Below are 11,313 nucleotides of genomic sequence, written 5' to 3'. Positions count from 1 at the left end.
GTTTATGAAATTTTTATATGGCACTATAGGGTTATTTAACAATGTAGTTTTGAAATGGGAAGCTAATTCTAGCAACGGAAGCATTTCAGACATATTCTGGATTAATTTGTCAACTTCAGCAAAGAAAAGCCCATAAATTTATATCATCTTCTGCTAAAGAATTTCAATGCATTCTAGAAGAAAATAATGATGTTCAGGAAGAAAATTCTTTTCAAGCGTTTTTATAATTCTAGTATCCAATACCTTTGTGTTGTGGAGAACCAGTTTTGATAAAAGTAAGTAAGTAAGTTTTAGTGAATAAATTTATGAACTGAAATTGCCTGGTCTGATTTAGAAGGGGGTACACAAGTTGTCAATGAAATATAAAAGATTCCATAAATACTGATGACCTATTTGATGAAAGTACATCGTTGAATCAGGTAATTCAAAACCAAAGGGTAGGTTGTGGTTCAAGTTCTAATATTTCATGTTGCAATATTTCTAAAATGGTTGAATTTGCGATGTCTTTGCCTGGGACATCTATTCCAGTTGAGTTTTTTCGATTATGGGGAACATTTGGTCTGCAGAAAGGAATAGATTTTCAGTATCTACTGTTAAACATCTGCTAAATGTTAAAATTAATTCAGAATTTTCCTGTAAATTTTATGATGTAATTAAAACAAATAAGCCATTTCTGAAAAACCAATCATGTCTAGTGAAAAATACAACTGAATAAATAAAGTTTAATGTTTCAGTAAACTTTTAAGTAATTTCAATAATACGTCCTGGGTTGGACCCAAAAAAATATGGTGAGCCTAAATAAAATCCCAATGACTGAAGCCTTAGTAAGATGATTCCTATGGATCACCCGATATTGCTGAGAATACTTTTAATAAATCAGTTTAATCAAATTTAATTGTGACTAATGAGTGTAGTACTCATTACCAGTAATATTGTTGCATTTATGTAATATATATGTATTTCATAAATACATGATTGTTTAACAACATAAATCAGTAATATAATTTCTATTTTTTTTGTTAATGTCTATAAATTTAGTTGCTCTATAGCTTCTGTGCAACAATCTTTAAAGCCTTTCTTAAAAAAATTTGCACAACTTCATATGTAAAACAACATATCTTGAACTTTCCATTGTTATAATATTTTTATAGAATATTAAGTTTTATATAATTTATAAAGTTATAATATAGGCTATTTTAATGTTTTTTGTTGCGTACTGTGTCACTACCGGTATGTTGGTGATTTTGTGTTCCATCAGGAATGGATAAAATCCAAACATTTTATAGCATTTCAAAACAGTGTATTTGAAAGAAGCTAAAAGTATAATTTAGTAACTCTATAACTATAAAATAATGTAATTTACTATTTTTTAAAAATATTTAATTAATAGATTTAAAACCAAACTTTATACTGCTTACAAACAAAGACAGTCACCCTATAAGACAGTTGATTTAAAACAAGACAGTCACCCTATATAGGCACACAAGTCTATTTTACCCAGTCTCTTGAATAAGATGAATTAAAGCCTAATATGGGTAAAATTACACTTTTTTACTAACACTCTCTTTTTTCTGTTTAGCCTTCAGAACCACCATAAGGTATTAATTCAAAGGATGAATGAGGGTGATATGTATGAATGTAAGTGAAGTGTAGTCTTGTACAGTCTCAGGTCGACCATTCCTGAGACGTGTGGTTAATTGAAACCCAACCACCAAAGAACACTGGTATCCATGTCTAGTACTCAAATCCATAAAATAGTAATTGCCTTTACTAGGATTTGAACCTTAGAACTGTAGACTTTGAATCTGCTGGTTTGCAATGATGAGTTCACCACTACTGAACTCTAACCTGGTGGGTTTTTTTTTTAGTAACTACATTCACAGTTTGGTTAGCTGTCCTTTTTTATTTTACTGATTATTGTAGAATAAATAAAAGCGTAAAAAATGCTGCCCATCATTTTTTGATTCAAAGGAGCATGTCGAGATTCAGTAGTGTGTGTATGCACATGCATGTATGCGCCTGTGTGTTGGCCTATATTTCACTTAATATCTCAGAAATGAATTGATGCAGAAACTTGAAATTTCGTACAATAATTTCTACATATGACGCATGAACCTATTAAAATTTTTAAAACATCCAAGGTCGTGGGAAGTTACAGAGGTAGGGAGTGTCACATCTCGATAAAATCAGCCAGAGGGTAAAATTTTATTACTTTTTTACATTATTCATTTAGAACTTTTTAAAATAATTACAATCGTACTTAAATGAATAAATAAAATAAAATTTATATACAACCAAGAGAAAAATATAACATTGACACTTACAATTCAAATTTAAGAAAAAGAGTATTGCATTACATGTGGCAGCTGGATTTCAAAGTTAATCAGCTAATTCAAGTAACTGTAGTACTGCTGTGATAATATGCTTTAACATGTTATCTAATAATACTCAATTGAATAGCAATAACCTTTTAATTCAGCTTTTAGTTTATTTTTGATGTTTCACTGTTAATCCAATTATCTCTGAATATGAAGGATAACTGATACAGCTAAACTTAATATAGTACCAAATCAGATAAAGATTCATTTTTCATTGATAAATTTAAATCATTGATTCCCAAAGTGGTCCAGGTGGACCCCCAGGGGTCCACAGGAGACTCGACGGGGGTCTACGTTGGAGTGACAAAAAAATGGGGGTTCACAATTCATAAGCGGGGGTCCACGAAAATTCATCTAGTTTCGATAGTGAAGAACTAAAATGTTGGCTTGACTTTGCCTATCAATCTAGGCAGATAATGTTTTGAGAAGCTAAGCTGCGGTTAATTGTAAAAACTTGCATATTCCATATTCAGTACAATGAACGTGTCGAGACTTGCAAAGCGCCGCCATCCGCAACGCTTGTTCAGACGTGCAAAGAGACGAAATATGACTTGTGGTGTGTGTGCTAGCAATCTTGCATAAACTTGTTTGATTCTTCACTAATATAAATACAATTGCCAAGGATAAACGTTACTCATTTGTTTCCAGAATTTCGAAAAGAAAAGTAAATAGATGTTAGCGTTTGCCAGTATCGGAAAAAGTAGTAAGTACTTACCTGCTTTTTTGTTATACTTACTTTTATTTTATTTATTGTTTATTTATTTATTTGACAATTTATTGTACACGTCAGTAAACAAAAAATGCACAAATTACAAAAAAATACGTAGGTACAAAAGGCGAGGCTTATTTCTAAAAGAAATCTCTTCCGTTTAAGGATTTATTAATTTTTGGTCTAAATTTTTTTTCAGATATATAAAAAAACTATTGGAATCGACTTAAAAACTGATCTTGAACATACCATTTCCCGGTTGTAACCCTTATTCTGTAACACGTTGTATATTTTCATAAATTGTACCTGTCTTTACATACTCGTAACGTGCATCAAAGTAATAAATAAATGATTAAAATCGCAATATCAAAATATTGGTTATTTAAAAGTATTTTCTATAGAATTTACAGAAATATATCAAAATATAATTAATGAAAAAATGTTTTACATCACATTAAAATCGGTTCAGCCATTTTCATAAAACTTTATTATGGATCTTACAGATTTATTGCTTTTAATAATTAGAATTAGTTTGCCGCTGGTACTTAATTAATCCTATTCTGTTAAAATAGTCATATCCTGTTAAGTAAGACCACCTTGAGATTACTAAAACAAAGTTTTTTTTTTATTTACCGGTAGGTAACTGAAACGAAACATGGCTGAATCTAAGAAGAAATGTCGACTGTACAGTGTTGATTATTTAAAATTTGGATTTCTTCCATCAAAGGCAGACAAGCGATTGCCTATATGCCTTTTGTGCAGCAAAAGTTTGAGCAATGACTCTATGAAACCATCGAAGCTCGAAGATCATCTAAGAAGAATCCTGATAAAATAGGTAAAGATTTGAAATATTTTCAAACATTGAAGGAAAAATATGAAAAGAGACCTACCGTGCACAGTATGTTCGCTTCAACGTCTGAAAGTAACGATGATGGCTTGCGGGCATCGTACAATATATTTCATAACTTATAGCAAAATCTGGAAAACCGCACGCCATTGGAGAACAGTTAATTTTACCCGCTGTTGAAGAGGTTTTAAAAACTGTTCTGCACAAATCTCCATTTGACATACTCAAAAGAATTCCTTTGAGTAACAACACTGTACAAAGACGTATTGATGAAATGAGCTCTGATATTGAAAGTTTCTTGTGTAATTATCTGCAAACAACTCATTTTTCTATTCAACTGGACAAGTCAACTTTACCTGGTAATGAAGCATTATTATTGGCATATGTTCGATTTGTTATGGACGAAGAAATTCATGAAGAGCTACTATTCGCGAAAACTTTGGAGACGGACACTAAAGGTGAATCAATATTTAATGTCCTGAGTGATTTTTTTAACGAAAAATCAATTCCGTTCACAAACGTCATTTCGGTGGCAACAGATGGAGCTCCTGCCATGGTCGGGCGATATCGTGGGTTTATAAGCCATCTTAAAAGAATTATAACAGAGGTAACCGCAATTCACTGTGTCATCCACCAACAACACCTAGTAGCGAAAAATTTGAGTGATGGATTGCACCAATCGCTTCAACTTGTAATTAATGCTGTTAACAAGATAAGAAGCAATGCATTGAATACGCGTTTATTTGCCCAATTGTGCGATGAAAATGATGAAAACTTCCAACGATTGCTCTTACATACTGAAGTATGCTGGTTGTCGAAAGGTGCATGTTTAACAAGATTTTACTCACTTTTTGAATCAGTTTTAGAGTTTCTGAAAGGTAAACATTCAGATTTAAAAGAAAACCTAATCACTTTGAAAGCTGACATCGCGTATTTGACAGATTTGTTCAAAAAATTTAATGACATTAACTTTAACTAAATTACAAGGAGACAGTCTCAATTTAATAAAAACAAAGGGTGTAATTTCAGCTTTTCTTGGAAAATTGAAATTTATGAAGCAAAATATTAGTCGGAGCATATTTTCCCAGTTTTCAAACTTGTCACAGGTAGAATGCCTTGATGAGGATATTCAGACATACGTTCAACATTTAATTGCCCTGCATGATAACTTCAAAATCAGATTTGAAGATATTCTGACGATGGAAATACCACCATGGATCATAAATCCATTTGATGAAACGGAAGTGGAGAATGTGATATTACAAGAGGAGCTACTCGAGCTTAGCACTAATGAGGAGCTGAAGGTGAAATTTAAAAGAGGGTATCAAACATTTTGGCTGCAGGCAGAAATACCAGAAAAATATCCTGGACTGTAGGGAATTGCGAGAAAGCTTTTGATAGCGTTTCCCTCGTCATATCTTGTCGAAAAAAGTTTTAGTGTCATTACAAATCTTTTATCAAAAAAAAGGAGCAGATTCAATATCACAGAACAGGGAGATTTGCGCTTATTCCTAACAAAACTGAAGCCAAATATTGATAATTTGCTGTCAATCCATCTAGTACATCCCTCCCATTAAAATTGTAACTATTATGTGATTGTCATTGTAGAAGTTACATTACGTTATAAATGTTTAATTTTAATTATATTACGACAATTTTATTATATTACATTGCAATATGATAATAATAATTAATAGTGTAATGATTACATATTTGAATAAATGCAACACAAAAAAATATACTATTTTTCTTTTGCTTTTTACCACTCTGAATGGGAAGTTTTCTAAATAAAATAAGTGAGAATTGATTGCTTTTTTGTGCTGTGAGTAGATGTCAAAAATGTAAAGTTGGATGGAAGCATTTTTTTTGATCGGCCAACTTTACTTTTTTGACATCCACTCACAGCACAGTCAATCAAAAATTAACCAATCAATTCACTTTTTTTTCGGAAGCTGTTAGTTAGTGGAACTCAGCCGTAACGCAAATTTTCATAGTTAGATCTAATCTTCACATTTTCCGTCGACTGGAAATATGGTAGAAATGTAGCTGCAGGGGGTCCTCTGGAACCAGCAAAATTTTGAAAGTAGTCTATGAGAAAAATAAGTTTGGGAATCTCTGATTTAAATGAAGGTTGAAATATACAGTTTAAAAATGTTTCATTAATAATAAAAAAGATATAGGCTAGTCCTATTTATAGAGTAAAAATTGTATTTATATCTTTAACTATATATATATATATATATATATAAAGATCCATGTATATCTTACAGTAAATTTGATTAATCGCTTCCAATGTTGCAGAATTTAGAAACATTTAGCCATTTATTAAATATACTGGTTATTTTACATATTCTCCTTATTAATATATTTGCACATTAAAATAACAACTCGACTATAAACAGTAACTATTAAATTTATTATTTAAATAATCAAAACATTACTGTTAATTAGTCGAGGTTAGCGAGCAAAGCAAGCATAGGTTATGTTTGGTTAGATTACGTTGATTCTGTGTACTGATGAATTGCACGTAGTATCAACATATTCTTTTTTTTTCCTGTTTAAGCCTTGGGGAATCACTGTCAAGTATTACTTCAGAGGATGAATGAGGATGATATATATGAGTGTAAGGGAAGGTAGTCTTGTACAGCCTCAGGTCGACCATTTCTGACAAGTGTGGTTAATTGAAATCCAACCACCAAAGAATACTGGCATCTACAATCTAGTATTCAAATCTGTATAAAAGTAACTGCCTTTACTAGGATTGGAATGTTGGAACTCTTGATTTTGAAATCAGCTGATTTGCGAAGACGTGTTCACCACTAGATCAATCCTCCGGTGAGTCATATCAACATAACCTAACCAAACATAACCTTTGTTCACTAACCTTGTTTAATTAACATTAAATATACAAATTATATACATTACAGGTGATTAATCAAATTAACTGGTAGTTATGCATAATCACTGGATTAATCAAATTTACTGTTAAGATAAATATACCTCATTCCACACATATGAGGTATGTTTTTAAAGTAAGGTACATCAAGTGTATAGTACAAGAAGTAATCCAATTTTTGATGGCAAAAAACAATTCTGTGGCTGAAATTCACTGACAAATTTTTGTTTACGGTCCAAATATTAAGTGTAATGCTAAAGTAAGACAGTGGTGCAGAACAAATGTTCATGATGAATGTAGCAGGCCAGCCATATCTGATAACCGATACTTTGAATGAAAAAGTTATGTAAAAATTTGAGAAAACTGGCACTTGAGATGTCACAATCATCTGTCATGTTTCCTGATCTGTATTTTACGAAGTTTAGACTGTAAACTTGGGCTATAAAAAATTGTGTCCAGATGGGTGTCAAAGATGTTAACAAATACGCAAAGGAAAACATCTCACTGCAGCACATGAATTTTTCTGACATTATGGAGAAGTGAAGGTTATGAATTGTCTGATCACATTCTTATTAAAAATGAAACATGGATTTCTTATTCAAACATCGAGACAAAGCAGCAGTAAATACAATGTCAGGATTCATCTCCTACACTGTAGTATTCAGAAAAGAAGCTTGTTACTGCTTTTTGGGACAAAAAGGGTGTCTGCTTATAATTTAGTGATTATAAACTACTATGAATGTTGCTAGTACTGTGAAACATTAAAAATATTTTACAAGAGCTATAAAAGAATCCTTGACAATCAACTATGAAAGTCTTATAAGAAATATTCCACCGGCTGAACTAAGCAACACCAGAGTTCAGAGAAGGCACGATGGATTTGGATACAGAGGGCTGCCACTCAGAAGATAACATACACCTGGAAGTATTGAAATGCCTCAACATTACACACACAAACAAGAAAAATAAAAAGTTCAAAATCAAACCAAAGTAAATCAGCTGAATTTCCACACAATGTAAACTCGCTCATGCAGACTAGTAAACTAGAAGTAATAACTAGTCTAATGGACCAACACAAAATTCTCATCATGGATCTGCAGGAAATAAGAAACAATAACCAGGATGCCATGGAATCCCAAGGATATAGACTTTACAAAGGTATACCTGGGAAGAAGTGATGAAAAATGTCTCACAGTTTGGAATAGGTTTTAAGTCAGCCTCAAAATAATAAACTTCATACAAGAATTCAAGTCACAATCCACAAGAATCTCAACACACCCTAGCAGCATCTAATAAAATCTACACTATAATAAACACCCATACACCCACTAATAATAAAGATAACTCTCCAAAAGACCATTCAGAAACAGAAAAGTTTTGGAATCTAGATGACCTGACTATAAATAACATCCCCAAAAACCATGTTAAACAATTAATTGGAGAATTCAATGCTCAACTATGCAGAAAAAAAAGATACTATGACATCATCAGAAAATGGCCCACCCAAAAGAAAACAAACAAAAATAGACAGAGGCTTGACGATCTCTGCAGAAACCACAACCTAATCTCGAAATCCACATACTTCAAGAGAAACTTAAAAACTCAAAACCTGGAAACATCCCGACTACACTAAAGGAGAATGCCAACTAGACCATGTCTTCATGGACAAACACCCTCACAAGGGTGTTTCTAAAATGTAAAAATCCTCAGTGTAGTAGACACAGATTCAGATCCATATGTAGTAAAAATTAAAATTACATTTCTCCCCAAAGAAACCAACAAAACCAAACCTCTAAAACTAAAAGAAAAATGGACCCTGCCCAACTAATCAAGAATGAAAATTACCAAAAAGCAATTAAAAAAAAATAACAATCACAAATAAACTTGAAAATATAGTCAATAATCTTAAACAAATTGCAGAAGAATTAGTCCCAATAAGATCCCGTAAAAAACATCAATGGTGGAACAGTAAATATGATGAAACAGTGGAAAAAAGGCAAGCATGACCATTTCACCCAATCCAAAAATCAGAGACCATCCTTCCAGGATCAAGTAAAACAAAGAAAAGAAACCAACTGAATCCTAAGGAGAAAAAAAAGGCAATACCATAAAGAAACACTGAAGCCAATAGAAGAAGAATTCACTAAAACAAAGTCTAGAGACTACAACATTTTAGAAAATCAGCTCCAAAAACATAAATCCCCAATACTACTAATACAGAATGAAAATTGTAATTTGGCCCATAACAATAAAGATAATGTGGAAATTCTAGCTAAATATTTAAACCAACTGCTAAAATGCGAAGAACAGAATTCCTAAAGTTCAATACCAAAATCCCATAACAACGCCACTAGAAAACATCAACCCTCCTACAATAAGAGAAGTCTGCCAAGCACCGGGCAAGATGAAGAATTACAAAGCAGCAGGAGATCAGACTTTTAGAGATTTGGAAATATGAAGAAAGATCTGCAAAAATTGCCCTTCATCAACAGCTTGACAACATCTGGATCAAAGAACTACCAGAACACTGGACGACAGCCCTCATTCAGCCGCTATACTAAAAAGCAGACAAAACAGACAATAAGAATTACAGGAGAATCTCACTCCTAGACACAACATACAAATTCTTTTAAGAATCAGCCTCAACAGGATCGGTCCACAACTCGAGAAAGAACTAGGAGAATACCAGGGAGGCTTCAGACCCTGGAGGGGCTGTCCAGACTAGATTATGAGTCTCTAGCTAATAATTGATTACAACAGGAAAAGAAACAGAGACATGGTGAACATTTATAGATTTCAAGAAGAAAGCTTATGACTGCATTTACAGAGAATCCCTACTAAAAATTCTATGACACCTCAGAATACATATCAATTAATAAACATGATAAAACTGACCCTCACAAACAAATTCAGAGGTGAGCTCAGAACTTTTGAGATCAAAACAGGATTGCACCAAGGTGATGGGCTATCACTGCTATTATTCAACTGCACTCTAGAAATGCAAATGAGGTTATGACTCAAAAAATACCTCCCAAAAGTAAAAATAGACCAAAAAATCAAAACAAACTGTCTTGGTTTTTTCAGCTGACAACTTGGCACTGCTAGCAAACGACATCGACAAAGCTAAATCACAGATATTAGAACCTCAAAACATTGCAAATAAAATTGGCCTCAAACGAGAGGATCTGAAGGAAATTGGCCTTACACGCACCACGGATAAGATAAAATTAAACAAGAAAATCAAAAACACAAACACTCATGAGGAAACCTCGCAACACAAACGTCTCCAACACTAGAAAGGTCACAAAGATCGAAACATATGAAAAAGTACTGGGAGGACCGCAAGACCTAAACAGTCCCATCGAAGAGACTTGGATTATGGACTGACTAAAGTGATCCTATGTGGTCATAAAAGATAATATTATTATTATTATACACATATATTTTTTTTTAAATATCAAAATGGATCCAACTACAAACACCTAGTATAATATCCATAAACACATAACTTTTATGTTCAATCCAACCAAACAAAAAACCATTTAACACACAGCAAAGAATACACAACTATTCAAAGTATGAATAAATAACATATAAACTGGTTTGATGGAAAACTAGGGCTTCTATGAAAACCATGCTAGAGAGATTACAAGTTTGAATTCATAAACTATAATAAACTTTTTATTTGGAAAAAATCCCTTAGAAATGTTTATGATAACCATAAAATTCCATTAAAATCAATAATAAAAAAACTATCCCTATATCTTTTCCAGTACCATTTCAAGCATCGTATTCTTCTAAGCAATGTGCAATATAATAAAAATCAATAACATAATACAGAACTTATAATAATAAATTAAATCATACATTACAAATGTCGATTAGATTTAAAAATAAAATTACAAAATCAGAGAAAAGAGCTCATCAGTTGGTTAAAATAAAAATTATTAAAAAAAATATTAAACTTTCTCATTTTCCCAGAGTATGACTCATTTTTTATTTTCTACGATCAATTTATGTTAACTAACAAACTTAGATATAATGTGTATGTCCTTTTAAAACAAAATACTCCTTACGTGGAAGGGGATACAATTATGCTCCCTTTTAATGCTCCTTTTATGCTTTTTAATTTTGAATCCAACTCTCTTTTTTTATAAATAAAAGAACCTAATTAAATACCAACTAAAAGTATAAATCTTGAATTGAAAGAATTTTTACTTGGTATTTGTTAATATAGAGTCTAATAGTTTTTATAAATTATTTATTATTATTAATTACATCTTATTTATGAGGTATTTAAAGCACTTCTATGGGCATCTAACACTGTAATGGTAGCTAAACAGTATTCGATGTGTACTATGAAATATTAAGTTATAGAAAGCAGTTGAAAGCCATTAGCACAACTGTAAGGTCATTTGGTAATATCCTACTACCTTATGATGATATAAATCACAAACCACAAGTTAACCCTCCAAATATTTGA

The 11,313-nt window shown here is 32.0% G+C and overlaps 1 protein-coding gene across 1 annotated transcript in view; it reads right to left on the bottom strand.

Annotated features, from left to right (window-relative positions):
• The window catches only part of par-6 (partitioning defective protein 6), a 48,161-nt gene that overhangs the window by 6,359 nt on the left and 30,489 nt on the right, over positions 1–11,313 (bottom strand). The window lies entirely within an intron of this gene.

This window comes from Lycorma delicatula, chromosome 1 (genome assembly GCF_047948215.1).
Source record: "Lycorma delicatula isolate Av1 chromosome 1, ASM4794821v1, whole genome shotgun sequence".
Lineage (NCBI taxonomy): Eukaryota > Metazoa > Arthropoda > Insecta > Hemiptera > Fulgoridae > Lycorma > Lycorma delicatula.
This window is presented reverse-complemented; position numbering and strand designations above follow the sequence as displayed.